The sequence below is a fragment of the Dromiciops gliroides genome, chromosome 6, assembly GCF_019393635.1.
Source record: "Dromiciops gliroides isolate mDroGli1 chromosome 6, mDroGli1.pri, whole genome shotgun sequence".
Classification (NCBI taxonomy): domain Eukaryota; kingdom Metazoa; phylum Chordata; class Mammalia; order Microbiotheria; family Microbiotheriidae; genus Dromiciops; species Dromiciops gliroides.
In genome coordinates, this window is record NC_057866.1 from 75,056,160 (window position 1) to 75,078,271 (window position 22,112).

Genomic DNA, 22,112 nt, shown 5'->3' on the forward strand with positions numbered 1-22,112 from the left:
TCCTACAGGCTATAGTGAATAATTGTTGTTTTTAAAGTACAAAAGTGACATGGTTGAACCTGGACATGTGAAAAACCAATTTTCTAACTTTATAAAGGATAAATTGGAGAATTTAGGGATATATCCATTCATGCCCTATATATTTATATCAGATGGCTGCTCATAAAAGGTATTTTTGGAATCTGGATTTAAATGCCATGTATTCTGTTACATATTGTTGTGTCTGTTTTATTTAACTATTTATATGCAACTGAGGATTCATTTTCTGTACATTTGGAAGAATAAATTATTGGGAAGTTGTCTAAAAAAGCTAAAATGGCAAAATTTTATTAGTTCATGCCAACAGATTAGATGGCTTTGGGGATGTTGAATAGTTCTTTAATATATCCCAAATAATTTCTGTCTAAAGAAGCCAACCAATTTAAACATTAATGATCTTTTATTTTTTCATCAGTACCAAGTTACCTTTTTGGGATGTAAATGGTGGTAGTTTTTTGGTACAGATTTGGAAAAGTTCAGATATCCAAAATATGTATGCACTGAAAGACAGAAGGAGTGGTGCCCACAGTTTTGTGATGTTTAAAATCTAAATGTGTGGTTAAAATCTAATGTGTTTTCACCTTAAATTAGAAGCTTATAGCACCAGTCTTTGGGCATTAAGCATTCATTAAAGTGTATGAGAAGTTAGCAAAAGAGAGAGGAAGAACATATGGAGTTCAGATAGAAAAAACCTAGCTACTCTCACGACTCCACTGGAACCTCCATCCCCCATGGAGACCTCCAACAGAAAGAGAAAGATCCCCCATTCTCCTCTAGTGGAAGCTCCCTTTGGAATGAAAGAGGGGATGGTCCCCACACACAGCTCCAAGCTAATGGCTGGTAGCATGGATTGACATGACTTACAGGTGGTTCTATGAATAGAGGTAACTTCCAGATGCTAGTCACATGCTTTTTCCTCAGGGTGGCATTGCCCTGGTTCTCACAATGTCTATCTCAGCAGGGTGGTGGCACCCTGATTCTCACAGTTTCCAGGTGCAGGGAAATCCAGGTATGGCTTAGCTCTCATTGTCACTGTCTCCAAGGGCGTGCTTGTCAAAAAGACATCCCACCATGCCAGAACTGGGGCCCCATTTTGCACAGGTTGGTTACACGATCACCCAGTTGTTTTATGGACTTTACCTGCTCATCCAGGTAGTGGGTTTCAGTGAAATCACATAAAGGGGAAATTTTGTCAGTTGCCAGCTTGTGCAGTTCCAGTAATGACTGATTGACAATTTTTTCTTTCCAAGTGCAGAGCACACCTCATTGCCTTCAGTCTGCTCTCCCACTCATTGTGATTTTTTTTTTTAATGTCTTGCATGAAGATGTGGCCGCTGCATTGGTTCTGCAGTTTCATCAGCTTCTTGGCATGTTCCCACTCTCCATGCGATTGGTGGAACAAATACTTGGCAAAGTTCTTCAGGGCCACATCACCTCGGTCAAAGACGTAGGAGGCATAGAGCTCCAGGCTGATCTGCTGGTTGATGGCAGCCTCAGAGTCTTGGTGGTGGTTTATCAAACATGAGGAGGAGACAAGATTGTCATAGAAGTGGAGATGGTGGAGGCGGCAAAGATGAGGAGGTGGAGGGAGGTGGCAGCTGCGCAGCAGCTATGGCTGAGGCTGGGGCAGGGGCACTGATGGCCAGGGCAGCTGAGGCAGATGGCTGCTGCTTAAATGGTAAGGATAGAGAAGTATGGATTAGTGGAGATAAAGGTGAAGAGATGGCTAAGGGAGTCTCCAGCCTGGAATCCTGCAGCGGTTCCTTTCAAGTACTGATAAAGCAGGAAACCACAGCAACTCCCCTTCCCTGCACTTCTGGCCTAAACATTAACAGTCTTATAGTTTGCTAAATGTCTTGAAATAATGTAGCACCATGATTTTGAAAGAATCAAAATTATAAATAACAAGGGGAATGAAAATGATGAGTCATAATGATAATGGCAATCTAAATGGTAAATATGTGTCCTAGTGTATGTCTAAATTTGGCAATATGTATCCAGACATATGCATCAGTATATTTGGGTTATTAATAGTAAACCTATGCTCATAAATCTATATGATTAGTAGGGAAGTTTAGTTTATGAATTGTTGTTACGAGTGGCTGTACCTTGTAAAAGAGGTATTTCTTGTTTGTATAACAGTATGATCATCTATTAGAATGAAAGTTCCTTGAGAATAGGGGTTGTTATATTATGTATATTTATAATAAGTGGGGCTTAGAAGATGGCTATGTGCTTGTTGAATGACTGATTGATCATTGATTCTATATCAGATGAGTAAGATACATAATCAGGCCTTTGATTCATGCATTAGAAGATTGCTAATTATTTGCTTGTACCAATTATTTATTTCTACATTTGATTCCTCTTTCAAATGGGCATAATCTTATACTTCATAAGATTTTATAGTTGGAAACCATGTTAGAAATATTTTGGTCCAATATGAAATACAATGGATCTCATCCTTAAAACTGCCCTCCCCGGGCGGAGCCAAGATGGCTGAGGAAAGGCAGTGAGCTCCCGATCTCATGACACAATCTCTCTAAAAAACATCCAAATAAGGTCATAGGAAAATGCCCAGAGCAGCAAAACTCACAGAAGAATGTGCTGAAATCATCTTCTAATCAAGAATGGCTTGGAAGTCAGAAGGAGGGAGCCCAACCCCACAGTCACCATGATACAGATCCAATCTCAGGAAGTCCTCACCAGAGAAGAAGACCCCCAGAGCCTTTGAATCAGCTGAAGCACCAGTGTCATCTGGAACTAAGCTCACAGTCTGGTGAGTGGGCTGAGCCCTGGGCAGGAGAGAGACTACAGGGGTCTATGCTGGTGCTAAGGCAGAACTTGGATTTTACACCCCTACCAAGAACCAGGTGGTAGGCTTGAGTAGAAGTGGCCTAGGTCGGGGAGGGTCACAGGCTTGTTGGAACTAACAACCACAACACACAAAGCTGGTTGATTGGCAAGTTGGTCTGGGGTCATCTAGGACCAGGAAACAGGCTGGGTGAGGGAAGAACCTGATTCTCCTTAAATCATACCACCTGGGACTTCTAAAGCTTGGGATACTGCAGCCTGGAAACAGTGCCCCACTTTAAGGAGCTAAAAGTCTAGTAAAAGAAAGGCAAGATGAGCCAACAGAGAAAGGTGAGGACCATAGAAAGTTTCTTTAGTAACAAGGAAGACCAAAGGGCATCCTCAGAGGAAGATGTCAACATCAGAGCCCCTATATCTAAAGCTTCCAAGAAAAATAAAAATTGGTATCAGGCCATAGAGGTGCTCAAAAAGGACTTTGAAGATAAAATTAGAGAGGTAGAGGAAAAAATGGAAAGAGAAATGAGGGGGATGCAGGAAAGACATGAGAAAAAAGTCAACAGCTTGAAAAGTCAAATGGAAAAGGAGGTACAAAAGCTCTCTGATGAAAATAATTGCCTAAGAATGAGGATTGAAAAAATGGAAGCCAGTGACTATGAAAAACCAAGACACAATAAACCAAATCCAAATGAATAAAAAAATAGAGGGCAATGTGAAATATCTTCTGGGGAAAACTGCTGACCTGGAAAAGAGGTCCAGGAGAGATAATTTGAAAATTATTGGTCTACCTGAAAACCATGATCAAGGAAAGAGCTTAGACACCATCTTCCAAGATATCCTCAGGGAAAATTGCCCTGAAAGAAGCTAAAATAGAAATTGAAAGACTCCATCAATCACCTCCAGAAAGAGATCCCAAAAGGAAAACTCCTAGGAATATTATAGCCAAATTCCAGAGCCTGCAGATCAAGGAGAAAATATTGCAAGCTGCCAAAAAGAAAGAATTCAAGTACTGTGGAGCCCCAGTCAGGATAGCACAAGATCTAGCAACTTCTACCATAAAGGACTGGAGGGCATGGAATATGATATTCCAAAAGGCAAAGGAAATGGGATTACAACCAAGAATCAGCTACCCAGCAAAACTCATCATTATCTTTCAGCAGAAAAAATGGGACTTTAATGAAAAAGAAGACTTTCAGATATTTGTGATGAAAAGACCTGAACTGATTGGCAAATTTGACTTTCAAATACAAGACCCTAGAGAACCATAAAAAAAAAAAAATTGGAGCTGGGGACATACCTGGGGTCATACAGTGGGCCATTGTCATGTCTGAGGCCAGGTTTTGGCTGGGATCCCCCTGGGTCCAGGGGTGATGATTTGTCCACTGTGTCAGTTAGCTAGATGATAACATCTTTAGGGTTAAATTGAGGGGTGAAGGGCAGAGGTGAAATCCTACATGAAAGTTACAGGAAAAGGCTTATGGAGTGGGGGAAGAGATGGGAGAGGAGCAGGGCAGTAAATGAATTTTACACTCATCAGAAAAGGCTCAAAGATCTTAAACTCATCAGAGCTGCCTCAAGGAGGTACTAATAGATACACCCAACTGGGTGGAGTAATCTATTTAATCTGGGCAGTAAATGAGCCTACACTCATCAAAATTGGCTCAAAGACCTCAATATCATTAGAATTGGCTCAAGGAGGGAATAATGTACACACTCAATTGGGTGGAGTAATCTCTATAACCCTGCAGGAAAATAGGAGGGGAAGGGGATAAAGAGAGAGGGGCAAAAGAATGAAGGGCAGAGTGGGGGAGGGGACAGACAGAAGCAAATCCCTTTTGAAGAGTGATAGGATGAAAGAAGATGGATAATAGAATAAATATCATGGGGAAGGGAATAGGATAGAAGGGAAACAGTTAACAAAAGTAACAATGAAAAAGAGAAAAGGGGGAAAAATTGTACAAAATATATTTATAGCAACTCTTGGTGGAGGCTAAGAATTGAGAATCAAGGGAATGTCCATCAATTGAGGAATGATGGAAAAAGCTGTGCTTTATGATTTTAGTGGAAAAGACTTGTGCTACAGGAAATGACAAACATGTTGATCCCTGAAAAACCTTGAAAGACTAATGAATATCGATGTATAGTGAAGTGAACAGAGCTGAGAGGACATTGTGCATAGTGACAGCACTATTGTTCAATGAGTAATTGTGAATGACTTAACTACTCTCAGCAGTGCAATGATCCAAGACAATGCCAAGGAACTAATGAGGAAGCTTATTATGCACCTCTATAAAAAGAACTGATAAAAAGAACACTTGTGGATTGTACATATATAACCTGATTGCGATCTCCTGGAGGGGGAAGGAAAGGGAGGGGGGGAGGGAGAAAAATTTAGAACTCTAAATCTTATGAAAATGAATGTTGAAAACTACCCTTACATGTAAATTGAAAATAAAAAAGAAATGTTTAAAAAAAAAAAAAAACAACTGCCCTCCCTTTTTTCCTGGACATTGCCTATATATTTCATTGTGTATTGCTTAATACAGTCATGCATTATATTAGTATTTTTGGAAGGAAACACTACATTGTATTCATATTGAGCTTTTAGTCAACTGAAATCAATTTAACTATTTTTTTCATAAATATTATTTTCCCCATTTAGTTAGTTAATAAATATGAAATCAATTAAAAAAATAAAGGAATTACCTGGTCCAAACTCCCTATTTTTCATATGGGAAAAATTAAATCCAGCCCATTTGAATGACTTACCTAATGTCACATGGAGCTTAAATTTGAATGGAGTTCCTCTGATTCAAAATCCAGTATTCATTCTACTGCATAATGCTGCCTTTCTGGGACAATTCTAATACATAGAATGAATTATATTTCAGTAGTACAGTAGAAAGAACATTGAACTTTGCTGCCAAACCTAGAGCCTGGTGAGCTGTTTTGGTTCTCTCACTCCCTAAATGACCTTGATCAAGTTACTTAAGATTTCAGATTATCTGTTTTCTCATTTTCAAATTAATGGGTTGGATTACATGGCATCTGATATATCTTCTAATTTTAAATATCAGATCCTTTCATCTAGAAGACAGGAAAAATGTTTTAGAAATATGGAATAGAGACAGCAAAAATTTGGAGAAAAGTTAGAGTAAAACATTTTTTTTTTGGTGAGGCAATTGGGGTTAAGTGACTTGCCCAGGTTCACACAGCTAGTAATTGTCAAGTGTCTGAGGCTGGATTTGAACTCAGGTCCTCCTGAATCCAGGGCTGGTGCTTTATCCACTGTACCATCTAGCTGCCCCAGAGTAAAACATTTTAAGGAAGTATATCCCTTGTCAATGAGTTCTAGTTTATTGGTATATTTATAGGAACTTTCATGAATAAAGGGAGTCAAAACATCAATGCAGAATGATTATGGAGGTAAAGATATTTTAAATATAGAAACATAAGGAAAGTAAGTGAAAAAAATTACCAGGATTATCTGGGTACAGTCAAGAGGAAAAGGATATCCCTAGGGTGGCTTGTGGCGTACATGCAATGTAAGAACGTGATTATTTGGAAACATTTTTTATAGGCAGTATGGTTAAATCTTAGTTTATTGGATTATTTAGTTGGGCTGTAGGTATTTGTTCATTTTCCTAGTAGTATGCAGTATTTTAACTTTCTAAATGAAATGCTAGAGTTTATGTTAGCTATCTGTATAATAGATGTGCATACTCATGAGTTTAACACAATAGTGCCATATTACTAAAAAACAACTGAGGAGAAGCCCCACCCTATAATTTCTGTGGCCTATCCATACAGGAACTAAGAAGGAATGGAAACTCTAGTTACCACAGTTTCTTTTGCCAGACCCAACTGTTTTGTTTTGTTTTGTTTTTTCCTACCCAGCTCCATTTTTATAGAAGACAATAGAATATAAGCTTTTCCAATAGAATGGCAGCCTCATGAGATGAAGGCTTGTTCCCTTTTTTGTCTTAGTTTTCCAAGCACCTGGTACATAGCTAGTGCTGAGTAAATAATTATTGTTGCAATTTGCATAGTGACTTCACAGCAGAGAACTATCTAAAAAAATACTCTAATCCCTTAGGCATTAGACCTCTAGGAATCTTTCTTTGATAGTTTGCTGGGTGGCGAAAATTATGTAAGAGAATCCATGTATAAATTTCTTAGGTACCTTCTGCGCTGAAAATACATAGGGAGTGAACCTCTTTAGGGGTGTTAAACACTGACTGGAGCATCCTTATTATTTTATTATTCATTTAATAATGATAGCTATAATTTATGTAGTGCCTTAAGATTTACAAAATACTGTACTGCATGATAACATTTCATCTCTTCTAATGAATGCCACATATGAAAACAAAGTTAGAATTTAACATCAAGTAAAATCAACAAACACATTGTGGAACTGATTAGCTCTCCCTATTTATCCAAGGTCCAACAAGAGATATAGATGGTTTTCTTCATCAATGCCATCATTAAAAATTGTTTAACCAACGCAGAATTTAGAATCTTTTTCTGTTATAGATCATAGAATCTTAAATTGATACTTTGCATAATCACTGACCTCTAAGATATCTTCCAACTCTATTTTGACATGAGAAAACACACATTTAAACTCACTGTTTGATGTTTGTATACATAGCCTTTACTTCATCCCACCTAAGCAAATATTTAGCCCCACATTTTAACACCTTCCATGAATGGACTTTGATTTTTGCATTTATAAGTGAGACCATTACATTTGCAAAATTATTAGAAAGTTCTTCATAACTTTAAACCAAAAAATCTTTCTCACAATAGTTACTATCCCTTTTTTCCACCTTGGGGCTCATCAGAATAAGTCATATCTTTATTTTTCTCCATGAAAAATAAAATATATGAAGATAGCTCTTGTTACACTAAGTGGTCTTCTAATTTCCCATTCTTTAACATTTTTGCATAATTTTCCTACATCTTTAGGAGGCAGATGGTTATTTTACTGTTCTATTCATTCAGCAAATATTTGTTGAACATCACTACAGAGTACTATGCTAAATATAGATTGAGCGGGGAAATAAACATATGAGGAAAATACCGTTTCTTCCTTCTAAGGGGTGTTCAATAAATATGTCAGATACAACAAATATAATAATTCTATCACATATCCTATAACTCCCATATGCTTCCTAACATTTCTCATTCAATCCCTGTGCCTCTTATAAGACAATTTGCCTGTAGCTACACTCAACAAAATATAAAATATAAAACTTTGAAGAGACCTTCAAAGATCATCTGGTGAGAAAACTATGGAATTAGGTGGGGAAGGGGTGAAGTACACATTGCAGAGTGCACATTGCAAGGGATTTTTGAACTGATATGTAAAGTCATAAATGAGTAAACTTCTAACATATCTAACTCCAATATCTTATGGTAATAGGTAATGAATCTCAAAGGTTGTACCAAGTGCCATAATAAGACTTAGAGTGTAGTCTCCAAAATGTATTATTCCTGGTTTACAAGGACTAGCCTATTTAAGTACAGATATGTCATAACCAGTAGGTTGCCCACTTTGTTATGAATGTTGTGGCCATGATGGTAACATTGTTGTCTTTTGTGCTCTTAAGAGGACCAAGAAGACATTACTATGTCTGGGTCAAGGTAAAGTGTGACTGACTGTTAATAATCAGACCAGTATAAATTCTTAAGACTCTACCCCATGTTGTGCACAAATAGTTCATATGAACATTTGGAGTGTAGATGTCTTTAAATTTATACATCAGACATTTCTTTCAAGTTACTTCAATTCTGCTTTGCTCACAGAGCACAGTACTTTCTTTGATACAGACACACCCTTTGTCTCCCATGCCTCATAATTGATAACAAAATTCTTCAGAGACCCCTTGACAGTGTCTTTGTTTCTCTTATGATCTCCATGTGAAAACTTGCTTTGCATGAGTTCTCTATAAAAATAGTATTTTAGACAAATTTATGTTTGGCATTCAAATAACGTATCCAGCCTATCAGAGTTGTACATTTCTGCAGTAGAGTTTGAATGCTTGGCAGTTTGGCTCAAGAAAGAACCTCAGTGTCGAATACTTGACCTTGTCAGGTGATATTCAGAGTTTTCCTAAGACAATTCAAATAGAAGCTATTCTGTATCGCAGCATGATTCTGGTAGACTGTCCAGTTTCCACAGGCATATAGAAATGATGTCATCATAATGGCTCTGTAGACCTTCAGTTTGGTAGCAGCCTAATATCTCTTTTCTCCCACTATTTCCTTCAGAGCTTCCAAAACACTGAACTAGCTCTGGCAATGAATGTGTCAGTCTCATCATTTATGTGGAAATCTGTGGAAAGAATACTGCCAAAGCAAGTTAATTTATCCACAACATTCAAAATTTCCCCATTTACTGTAACTAATGGTTTCATGTATGTATGGTGCAATGCTGGCTGGTGGAGGACCTCTATTTTCTTGATAATTGTCAGCCAAAATTAGCACACGTGGCAGAGAATCAATCCATACTCTGGGGCATATCAGTATCAGAGGCTGTATTGAGTGCACAATCATCTGCAAAAAAAAGTCATGCACCAGCTTTCCCTCCACTTTAGTCTTGGCTTGTAGCCTTTTAAGTTAAATAAGTTCCTTTCAGCACAGTATATGATCCTGATGCCATTGAAGGTATCTAACAACACCAAATAAAATAGCATGCTAAAAAGTATGTGAGCAAACCCACAGTGCTTCTGGAAAGCAAGAGAGTATCTTCCATTATCCAGAACTCATGAAAACATTCTGTTGTGGAACTGTCACACAATACTGATGAATATCTACAGGAAACCAAATTTTGCCTTAATCTCCTTCAAGACCTCATGATTGACAATATCAAAAGCCTAGGTCAAATCAAGGACTATTATGTGGAGAATGCTGTTGTGTTCCTAACATTTCTCCTGGAGTTGTTGGGTAGCAAACCGCATGTCAAAAGTTTCTTGACCCTTTCTGAAGGTGCACTAGATCTTGGGGAGATAACTGTCTTCCAGGTGAAGGATCAGCCTATTAAGGAGGACTCTGAAAAGAATCTTGCCAGCAATGATTAACAGAATCCCTTTACCTTTATAGATATGGACAAAGGAGTCATCTTTGAACTTCTGGAGGAAACATCCTCCTGCATTATAACCTGGAATATTTCAGTGAATTTTTGTATGAGCAGTGGCCCTCTTACCTTGTAAATCTCAGTTGGAATAGAATCAACATCAGGTGCTTTGCCACACAAGAGGATTCTAATGGCATTCAAAACCTCTTCTTCATTTGGAAGTTTAACTAGAGAGGGATTAACTTCAATCTGAGATATATGACCACTTCCTTTAGTATTGGTTGAAGACAATCTGTTGAGAATGTTATGAAAGTGTTCAGCCTATTTCTCCAGGATCATGTCCTTATCACTAATCAAAGTGGCTCCAACAGCACTGAGTATTTGAGATGCACCAAAGATCTTTGGTCTATAGAAAGCCTTCGAACCATCATAAAAGAACTTTGGATCATTACTATCAGTGTAAAACTGAATTTAATTTGCCTTGTTATTGAACCAATAAACTTGCATCTCTCTAAGCTTCACTTGCACTTTATGTTTGATGGAGTTAAACTCTGCCTTCTTAGAGGAAACTGAGTTATCCTGCTTGTAAAACCTGTGGATCCTTTCACTTAGCAACTTTTGAATCCCCCCATTTTCATCAAATACATTGTGATGTTTGTGAGTTTTCTGGCCCAGATAAGTAAATATGTTGCTGTACACCAAATCTCTGAAAGCTGCCTACTCCTTTTCTGCTCCACTATTGAAATTGTGTGCTAGATCAGCTTTCCATCCAAGTTAGCAACAAACTGTTCATGCTCAGAAAAGCATTCCAATCTGCTAACATTAAGTCTTCTGACAGTCATTTTGCCTTGGCACTGTGTTTTTATTGAATATGAATTTGTAGCTTGGAGATGATAAATCTATGATTGGTCTAGCACCCTGGGCCACACATTGCCTTCATCATTCTCATATGCAGTGGGTCTCTTATAATGACATTGTCCATTAAATGCCAAAGTTTGTTGCAAGGGTACATCCACAATATTTTATTGCATCTAGGTAAATAGAAGACAGTGTTCGTGATGAGAAGGTCATAAGATGCACAAGTCTACAGTAGTAATTGATCATTGTTGCTCTTTCTGACTCCATTCCCCCTGAAGACTTCCTGCCATGTCTGATAGTTTGTGCCTACTCCGTGATAAAGTCACACAGAATTACAAATTTTTCTTCTTTTGGCACAGTTATAATGAAGGTTTATAGGTTTTCATGTATTTTTCCTTTGCCACATCAGGTTTTTTCATGGTGGGAGCATATTCATTGATGATGGTGGGCTGTGGTGCTTTCCTACAAGTAGCAATCACATTGTCAAGAACCTGACATACACTCCTTTTGGGATGCACACAATCTTATTGACTAGATTAGTTTTAATTGTAAAATATATGCCAGCTTTACAGCATTCCCCAACACTGTGGCCATTCCAGCTAAAAACGTATATTTGGCTCTGACTTCCATAAGCTCACCTTCCTTTGCTAGTCTTACTTCACTGAGGACTTCTATTTGGAGTTATCTCTCAAAAAGACTTGTCTGTCAGATCTACTGGATTTTGTGTTGTCTATAAGCATGTGCACATTTCATGTACCAACAGTGAGTGAAATCATCTTAGCAAACTTTGCTGTATTTTTTTTTTCATTTCTACCACTGGGTAGGATCCCCACCTGCTACAGTAATCAGGGCAAGGTTAAATTAGGTAAAGTAGAAAATTTTAGGGCAGCTTTTCTAGCCCCTTTCTCATGCCAAGAGGTGAGAAGTGTGCTCCTTAATAAAGGTGGCTAACACACCTAGGGGACTGTCAAATCACACTGCTACTTCTGTCCATAGAGATCACTTTATGGCCTATGCTGCCTATGTTCACGGTTGTGACTATAGCTCCCAATGTATCCATACCTGATTCTTTGTCATTTGCCCTTCACCACAGGACTTTGAGGCAGGTAGAAATAGTAGTGATGCCTTTGACTCATGCATGAATTAGATTTAAGTGAGAGATATTTGCAGAACATCTTTGGCCTCATTGTCTCTTCCAGGTATTAGAGTCCAATGGAAAGATAAAAGTCAATATGACTGGTGATGGCTCTGGATGTAGTGGATGACCTTGGTTTCTGTGACATCTAAACAAGCTCTAAATACTACATAGTGTTTCCTTCAACCACTTTCATGGTCTACTGGACCAAATTATCCACATCCACTCATTCCACCAAGGAAATCTTCACATACTTTGGGTAGTCATACCACTAACTCACCAATGGGATGAGGCCTGTTTTAAATCTTCTACTTGGTTTAGCCCATCTGTCAAAATGGTTTAGTAGGCTTCCCTGAATACCTATATACCTCTGGCCATGGTAAAAAATGAGAAAAGTAAAATACAAAATTTCTGTTAGTATGATGTGGCCCACTTACATTTCTTCTGAGATAGAGGTAGAATGCGGAAAAACCCCACAAAATTCCTAATAATCAAGCCATCTTTACACTGTCTATAAACATTAACCTAATTTGTAGGTACTCTAAATATGAAAAATTTGTCCACTGATCAATAAGCAAACATAATACTGAAAGAAGAGAATCCTATTGGTTCTGACATTTGTGCTATAAAGGAAACCAGAAGACAAAGGAAGTTACTGCTAAACAGAAGAATGGCAGAAAGATTCTCCTTAGAGAAACAAATAAAGGAATTGGCAGAGTGAGTTTTATTGTGCATCCAAAGACAATAAAAAACAATTTCATAGAACACTTGGTCATCCTGTCTTGATTTGCTCAAGATAAGTGTTTGTGAAAAGACCACCGTGAAGATAATTATAGCTTGTATGCCAACATCTTGTTGTAGAGAATGAGGAAATAGAGAAGTTCTATGAATAACTCTATGATAACCTCCAAAGGAAATCAGCTTATACATTCATTTGACAGGTATTTGTTAAATGACAATTGTAAAACAAGCACTATCCTAGGCACTGGGAAAAAATAAAAGGCAAAAATAATATGCCACCTGTTTTAAAGGAATTTGCATTTCAATGAGAGAAAACAATACAGAAATGTAATGACAAATTACGAATACATTTAATACAAAGGAATGTGGAAGGGAGGATGGCTGACTACTTGAATAGGAGAGAGGACCTGAGTTATTTCCATCCAGAAGCTAGATATTCTGTCATTTGTTTGTTGTTTGTCCTTTATTTTCCAAGAGGACCAATGATATCACAGGTGATATCTTTACTTGTGGATAAATTGGTTTTAAGCGAGGCAGAGTTGAACGAAGTCATCAGCCTCACTGTCTCTTCCTGAGCTATTTAATCACTCTGGCAAGACAAAAGTCAAGGTGGCTGGCTATGAATACAATGGATGACCTTGGTGTCTTCAATGCCTGACCAAAATCGAAGTGCTCCACAGCACCTGCTTTAAAAGCCTTCCTGCATGTTGGAACAAATTATGCTCATCTGCTCATTGCAATGGGGGAAATCTTCACATCCTTGGGGTAGAAATCTCCTTAACTCACAGACAAGTTAGAGGTCTGTTGGTTAGCAGGTTTTGGCCAATGTGCATGCTACAACTTCCTGGATGCAAAGGTAAGAGTTGGATGAACCAGATGGATACCAAAAGTGGAAGAGCAGCCCTTAAAAGGGCTTGGCAAGCCCCCTCCCCACCAGAAGTGCTAGTCCTCCTAAATACTGTGACCCCATCTTTGGCTGCGATTGGCCCTATACATCCCATATTATGAAAGGGAAGGAGGGAGAAAGGGAGAGAGGGAGAGAGATGTTAGAAAGAAGTGCATTCCAGGATTGAAAGACAACTTGTGAAAAGGTGGGGAAATAGAAGATGGGATGTCATATTAGTTATAGTAGGTAGATTAATTTTGCTGGAAAGTGGAGTTTAAAATGGAGAGTTCCATGTAATCAATCTGGAAAAATAGATAGGATCCATATCATGAAGGTGATTAAATGCCCAAAAGAAGAGTTTGCATTTTATTTATAGAAGCAATAGAGAGAGACTGAAGCTTTTTGAGTAGGAAAGTAAATATGCTAATGCCCAATAATTTTAATGCAAAGGAAGGCATAAGTCAATTCAAGTCAATATGTATTTATTAAGTATTTATCATGCCCTAGGCACTGTGCTAAACACTGGAAATAAAAATAAAGCAGAATAAAAAATGACCCCTGCCCTCCAGGAGCTTACATTCTAATTGAAGAAGACAATAGATAAAAAGAAACTTAAAAGAGTGGAAAGGGATGGTATTTTCTTGCCAGAAAGACAAGATAGAGAAAATTAAGAGAGGCAGGAATAGAGTCCAGAGAGAAATGAAGGCTTGGCTGGTCTGGCTGCTTTCCTTTAAACTGAAAGGTAAAATGTATTCTGTTTGTGCATAACAGGGCTGAAGAGTACAAAATGAAAATGTTCAAAGGCTTGTAGTCTACATCATTGTCTTAAGCATTTGTCTTCTGAATACTCTCTTCAGGAGGTGCTAAACATAATAAGCACTAAATATCATTAAAAATAAAATTGATTAAATTTGCTGGATAGGAAAAATGTTAACAATTTAATAGTCTTTTACACATAATTTGTTTCCATATAAATAACTGATTTTAATGACCAAATATTAAAATCTATATCAAATTGGAAGAAAGTGTACAAATGATATGATGTGCGATGGAGGCAACTTCAACTTGACCAAATTAAACAAATTGTTGACATAGAAAAGCGGAAAATAGATGAAAGATGAAAGAAAATCAGCACTCTCACATGATTTCCTTAGGAAATTTGATCAGTGTAAATCAGCAGCCAGTAAGAAGAGACCAATTGAACCTAAAAATTGCCTCAGCCAGAAAACACTTGAGCTTCTTGCCAGGTGGAAATATGGCATGCAAGCAAGAGCAACACTGGTTTAGAATATAAATTAGTTCATACAATTTTATAGAAGAAACTTGTAGGAGATTCTAATCAGTGGCACCTCATAAAGCAGAGCAAAGGAGTGAATGGAAAACAAGTTGACAGCTTGGGTGGGTGGAGGGAAATGAAGTAAGCCTAAAGGCATGTAAAGATGAAACTAAAAGAAGGACAAAGAATACATGAAAAAAGGAAAATATCTACCAGGATTTCTGCTAAAGAAAAAAAAAAACAAAACTTCAATCTCTATCATTGAAACAGGAGGTACCACATATGAAATTGCCATCATCAATGCAATCTATGAGGAGGACAAATGCAACAAAGAAAAGAAAGATGGAATATGAAGGTAGCAGAGACAAAGGACACAGGAGAAAGTTCATGTTGGAAGTGATAGAATCTTGAGAGCATTGAGGGATAAGTTCCCAAAATAGCTGAAAGAAGAAAGAACCTCAAATACTTGGGAGAACTGTAGAAATTATTACTACTAAAAAAGTGATATTAATAACTACTAACTCATATACTTACTTACTCATATTTATGAAACTTTTTGAAGACCAATGTCTGTAGCTAGGTGGTACAGTGGATCAAGTGCTGGGTTTGAAGTTAGGAAGTCTACTCTTCCTGAATTCAAATCTAGCCCCAGACACTTACTAGTTGTGTGACCCTGGGCAAGTCACTTAACCTCTCTTTTCCTCAGTTTCCTCATCTACAAAATGAGCTGGAGAAGGAAATGGAACATCACTCCACTGTCTTTGCCAAGAACATCCCAAGTGGGGTCATGAAAAGTCAGACATGACCAAACCATGACTGAACAACAACTATCACCCTTGCTAAAGTTATGAAGGGAAAAGCAGACTTCTTCAAATGATATTAAAAAGCAAACCACATCTTCACAATCACAGAATTAAATGGCAGGTATAGAGAATATAAGATATTACTATACTGATTTTTTTAATTAAAAAAGACTAAGTAGACCAGAATGTTTCCTTAAACTCTCCTCTTCAATCATCTTCCACATTCAAAATATCAAGTAAAATACTGAGACATATGCTTCTCACAAGTATCTTCCACCATTTCGACAAATATCAAGTGCAGTCTTCAAGTGGAAGAGAATAGAAGAGGAATTCCCTTATAGATAATAAAATCCTCCAGCTGTTCCTCTTAGTGAATTTCATTTTGTTGTTGGTTGCATCAAACTCAAGAGCATAGAAGAACTTCCAAAATAAAATCTACAATCACTCAAAAGAGTTTGACTTAATCATACAGGAATCACCAGGCATATGAGGATTGTTTGTTGCCTTGGTTATGCTTTGCAGTTGGAAGGGCTGTTCCATTTCTACATATTACTTAGAAAGACATTTCAATTGTCTATGAACTAGGACAAGATCAAATAAAAAGAGAAGAGAGAACTTTGTTGCTTTGGGGGAATTCTGTAGCTCTTTTAATGACCCAAATCTTTTTCCCCAAAAGGTTAATCAATAACATTCCAGTAATGTTGTATAGCTTCAAGTTATTAAATACCTTATTCTTTGAGGAGAGTTGTGAATCATTAATAGGTTGATAGAAAAGTATCTGGTAGGGTTGCATGGAAGATGTCTAATTGAGAGAGAACTTTTAAGTTGTTTATTTTAATTTTCTAAACCATTTTAATAGTAGCAATAAAATGTGGAATTTTGAATTCTCCTTATCTCTCAATTATATGACTATATAAACATTACATTCTGCATGAACCTGTTGTTTTCTCTTATCTCTAGCTAGGATATCCTTGATGTGTATGGAGATTATTTTCATAAAGATTTTGTAGATATGGGAAAGTAGCACTCTATCTTAACCATTTTGGAGGGGGATAGATTAAAGAAGGTAGTGATGAAATCTTTTTTTTTCCTAAACATTTTAATTCTTCCCTGATTTAGTTTTCTTAAGAATGGAGACATTAATGGCCTCAAAAGTGATTAGCTTTCAATGACACTCTGGGTATACTTATTTTATGCTAGAGACTTTTCCCATCTTGGTCTTTTACTCTTCCTCATAAATCACATTAAATACTACATAAGTTCCAATTATTATTACTTCCCCTCATCACCACTTATTTGCTTTGTACTCTTAGGCAACTCAATCTTTCTATCCTGTTTCTTCACTTGCAAAATGGGCATAGCACTTGCATTCCGTATGTTGAATTATAGTTCTCATATGTTCCTAATGCTGGAATGGATAATGATGATTTTATCATCCACACAGAATTCTATGAGAAAAATACTTTGTAAGCAGTCAAATGTTACAAAGCATGAGTTATCATAATATATTTAAAATTGTAATGTCACTGAGTGTTAGAGGGTTTTTTCCCCACCTTAGAATGTCAAAAGAGAAATCTTTCTTGTAAGAGAAAGACATCTGTCCTACAATTAGATGACTGATATAGAGAGGAATAAAGTAAGGAAAATACCTGCTTCCTTTGGGTTGGACTAGGTTCATGGAATGTGGGTCACAGCTGGAGGAAAATGAGTATCTAGAAGGACATGAGGTTTGATTCTAAATAGTTAGGCAGCTCAGAAGCCTCTAAAACTCTAAATTAGTGGTCCCAAGCTCCTGACCACAGAGGTTTGGGCCTTCTTTCAACAAACAGCTGTCCTCTTTTTTAGGACAATTTCGTACTGCAGGCAAACCACATGGATTCTTTTTCAAGCAGTTCAAACTTTTCTCAGTACCATCTGTTATCTTTCCCTTATTTATAAACTGAGAGGAAGATCTTATCAAAGTGAGAATCAAAGGGAGCTTCTGGTTTTATTGTTTTCCAGACAACCTTCTGCAATTCTGAAACATGGAGCTAGACCTCTTGGGAGCCATGATGTGCACTAAAAAGGTGTTTCTTTTTGATGATTTCTCTGCTAATATCTTTAGGCTGCCTGGAAAAAAGCCAAAGAGAACCTGTAAGGGCAGTTAGGTGGCACTGTGAATAGAGCACTGGCCCTGGATTCAGGAGGACCTGAGTTCAAATCTGGCCTCAGACACTTGAAACTTACTAGCTGTGTGACCCTGGGCAAGTCACTTAACCCTCATTGCCCCATCAAAAGGAAACAAAACAAGGAGAACCTGTAGCCAATGTTTCCGAAGACTGTGGTTCTGCATCATTACCAGAAACTCTCCTTACTTTTTCCCTATAGTATATACTAAGGTTGTGAAAAATAATTACTAAAAAACAAAACAAAACAAAACAGAAAAGACAATCCTCTTTCCCCTTATCACTCGAATATCCCATTCATTTTTCTATAGTTTTTATAATTCTATGAGAATCACATTAAAGTAGCATAGTGAATGGGATAGACTTAGAATCCAAAGGAAGAGAATATTTCTGATATTTGCTGAAGTATTCTAGAACCTTCTGTCTGTAGGTGATATTATACTTTACATATCAAGACCCAAATCATTGGGAGTCAGCATGACTGGGTTCAAGTCCAAACTCTGATTCTTTCCAGTTATATAACTATGGACAAGTCACTTCACTTTTCTGAACTATATTTTTCATAGCTATAAAATTGGAATAATAATTATGATAATAATAGTACTTATAATAAGTCTCTCACAGGCTTGTCATAATATTCAAATTCAATTACATAACATCAAAAGGCAAAGAAAGCAATGATTTTGCAGTTGACATAAATGTTAAATGCATTTGGTTCCACAAAATAGATTTGAGTATAAAAAGAAAACCTATCTCTTACATACTTCCTACTTTTTAAGACATACCACTTGAACTATTCTACTGTATTTTATTATCAGATATTAAAACCCTTTCTCTAATAACTTTTCTCTCTACAGTTCTGGAAGCCTTAAAATAAAAATTTCACCATGTATTTTAAAAAAATACCATAGAATAAAATGTACAAATTTTGTAACAGCTTGCTATATCAAATATTTGAGAATTTTCTGCCCTGTACATTAATTTCTAACCATTAATTTGAATTTCTGTTTTGTTCACTTTAAACTGGAAAGATGAACAGTACCTACTACACAACATAATAGTTCCCCACTCACATCTCTCTTGAATGAAAAGTTTCTATCAAAAACAGAAAGAAGCATCATCCTTGGAAAAGTGTTGAAGATAGGGTATATCAATGAAAGCACACGGTTATGAATCAGAAGAACTGGGCTTGAATCACATTTCTGTAACTGACTATGTGATGCTGTCACTTCCTCTGCTTTGGTCTCTATTTATGAATATGGAAATTGATCTGACTGGATGAGATAAACTCTAAAGTCCAATTCCAATCTATCGTTTATTATATCATGATATTATCTAGTTATTATACTTTCTCTTTTATAGGAAGTGTGATTTAATGGATAGAAAGTCTTGGAATCATGAAGATCTGAATTGTAGGCCTGTTACCAAGTCATATACACTTGTGACTGTTGGCCAAGAACTTAATATCTCAGTCCTTTGTAACTCTGTAATATTATAATTTGTAGAGTAGTTACAAAACTGCCTTGGTGGATTTAATTTTTGTCAAATTTTTAGAAAATGTAAATCTTTAAGAGCATGTATAATTCAAATAATACATACTATATTTTGAATATAAATGTAAGTAGTCACCTAAAAGATACAGCCTTAAATTAAGACCCAGACAATGAATAATTTATAATCGGTATGAGACATTTACTTATTGGGAATTGCTGATATCCATGAAACTACAAGTCTAGTCCTCTTTTCACCTCTCCCTTCCCATTTAATTTGTATATTAAAAACAGCTTACCTTATATTTCTTTTTTCCTTAATAGTATTTCATTTTTAACAATTACATGTAAAGACAGTTTTCAACATTCATTTTTGTTAATTTTTGAATTCCAAATTTTTCTCTCACTCCCTTCCCTCTCTCCTCCCCAAGACAATAAGCCATCTGATATAGGTTATACAGTACAATTTTGTTGAAAATATTTCTACATTAATCATTAAGTAAAAGAATAAGAAAAAAAGGGAAAACCCACAAGAAATATAAAAACAAAAAAAACAAAAATAAAGTGAAAAATAGTATGCTTCAATCTATATTCAGAGTCCACGGTTCTTTTTCTAGATATGGAAAGCATTTTCCATCATGATCCTTTTGTAATTGTGTTGCTTAGAAGAGCTAAATCTATCACAGTTGATAATTATACAATACTTTTGTTACTGTGTATAATGTTGTCTTGGTTCTGCTCACTTTACTCAGCATCAGTTCATGTAACTCTTTACAAGGTCTTTCTGAATTCTGCGTACTCATTATTTCATATATCACAATAGTATTCCTTTCTTTTCTTGTACCACAACTTGTTCAGCCATTCCCCAATTGATGGGCATTTCCCCGATTTCCAATTCTTTGCCACCACAAAGAGAACTGCTATCAATATTTTCCTACATGTAAGCCCTTTCCCCTTCTTTGTGATCTATTTGGCTAGGCCTAATAGTGGTATTTCTGGATTAAAGCCCTTTCAGAATATTTCTAAATTGATTTCCAGAATAGTTGGATCAGTTCACAACTCCACCAGCAAATCCATTGGTGTTCCAATTTTCCCACATCTTCTCCAACATTTATCATTTTCTTTTTTTGTCATATTAGCCAATCTGGTAGGTGTGAGGTGGTACCTCAGAGTTGTTTTAATTTCATTCCAATAAATACTGATTTAGACAATTTTATATGATTATTGAGAGCTTTAATTTCTTCATCTTACATTTTATTTTGAATATAAGTAACTGTCTGAAAGATGCTAATTTGGATTAAGACCTAGACCATGAATAATTTATGGTCAGTAAAAGAGAGATCTGGTATAGTGATAATATAGGATAATGGGTAAAGTGCTGGAATTGGAATCAGGAACAACAGGTTCCAGTATTACTTTTGACATGGGTGTGACCCTGTACAAGTCATTTGTCTTTTCAAGATCTCAGCTTCCTCATCTGTAAAATGATTGCATTGGACCTGCTGACCTTTTAGAGGTCTTTTCCATCTTTTGATCTATTATCCTAAGTACACACTTTAGGGTGTAACTTTCTGTTTTTTAAAGAATTTCCACAGATATGTTTAGATTAATACTATGAGATGCATATGACCAAGAAACTTGTACTACATTTCTAGGACAAAACTAAAAGATAGATAATGGTGGAACAAAGATATGTGCTTCTACTGTAGAACACTTCTAACATGGTCCAGTTACTGAGTCACGACTTCATGTTTCTTAATCTTGGCAGTAGAATAAAGTCCTTAGCAGAGCACTTTTTTCAAGTCCAAAAACATGACACTTCAATGCTCTATGCATAACTTCTCTTTTTATGTCTACAGGATTTACAATGCTTGCAGATGGAAGTAATTTAATACCATGGTGATCTTTCATCTAGCCTGTTTCCTTTCAGTGACCTTATGTTTACTATAAGAAAACACCAACAAGGTGTCTGATTTCTTCATGGAAAATGGCAACTATTTAAAACAAAAGGATTTTGTCCAACAGAATCATAAATCTTTCAATGTTTCTGTAATTTAACAAAAAAAGCTTCATTTGTTCTGTGAGGAACATTTGACTAGGAGACAAGGCCAGTTTGACTTTCTAATAAAAGATGTACTTTTTGGAGGGAGAAAAAAAGATAGAGGAATAAAAAGTCAGTGTTCTATCCATGGAAAGAGAAGTAACCCTTCTCATTTCCATGGCCCACATCGAAATGCTTGCAACTCATCATTTTGAATGATGCCCCCAGAATCTTTTCTGACACTTCCCAGGATGCTTTGAGAATAATAGCAAGTTCTATGCTCCCAGCATTCATCTCTGCCTCGACATGTGGAGTTCCTGTTGATTTCAAAGACAGTCCCACACTCTGAAAAGAAGATTCATACTGGGAAGAGGTCATTAGTAATCACAATAATATACCTTTCCATAGAATCTTCCTTCCTCTATCACCTCGTGCAGCACTGACTTCTATTTATGCTTTTGGCATTTGAATAGGTCCCATCATAAATAATGGAATTGAACCCCTTCAGCAGAAAACAGAAGCAGCAACTGGAAGCAGACTTGAGAACATTAAGGAAATAGATAACATCTGCCTTCCCAGGATGCTTTTTTAAGATTGGAAGCAATTTTTTCCAGAGGGAGAAAAAGGCTTAAACAGGAGTGTTTACTCTATTTTCAGAATGGATCAAGTATTTGCAAAACCCAATAAGTTCATTATTAAATGCAGATGTATGTGCAGTATTGTAAAGCCGAGTATGGGATTGTAAATTCAAATTAAAATGATATTGAAGTGCCACATTGTATACAG

General features: G+C 36.6%; 1 pseudogene; it reads right to left on the reverse strand.

Moving 5' to 3' along the window:
- Positions 1–1,055: 1,055 nt before the first annotated feature.
- LOC122732013 lies at positions 1,056–21,704 on the reverse strand (annotated as a pseudogene).
- Positions 21,705–22,112: the final 408 nt, after the last annotated feature.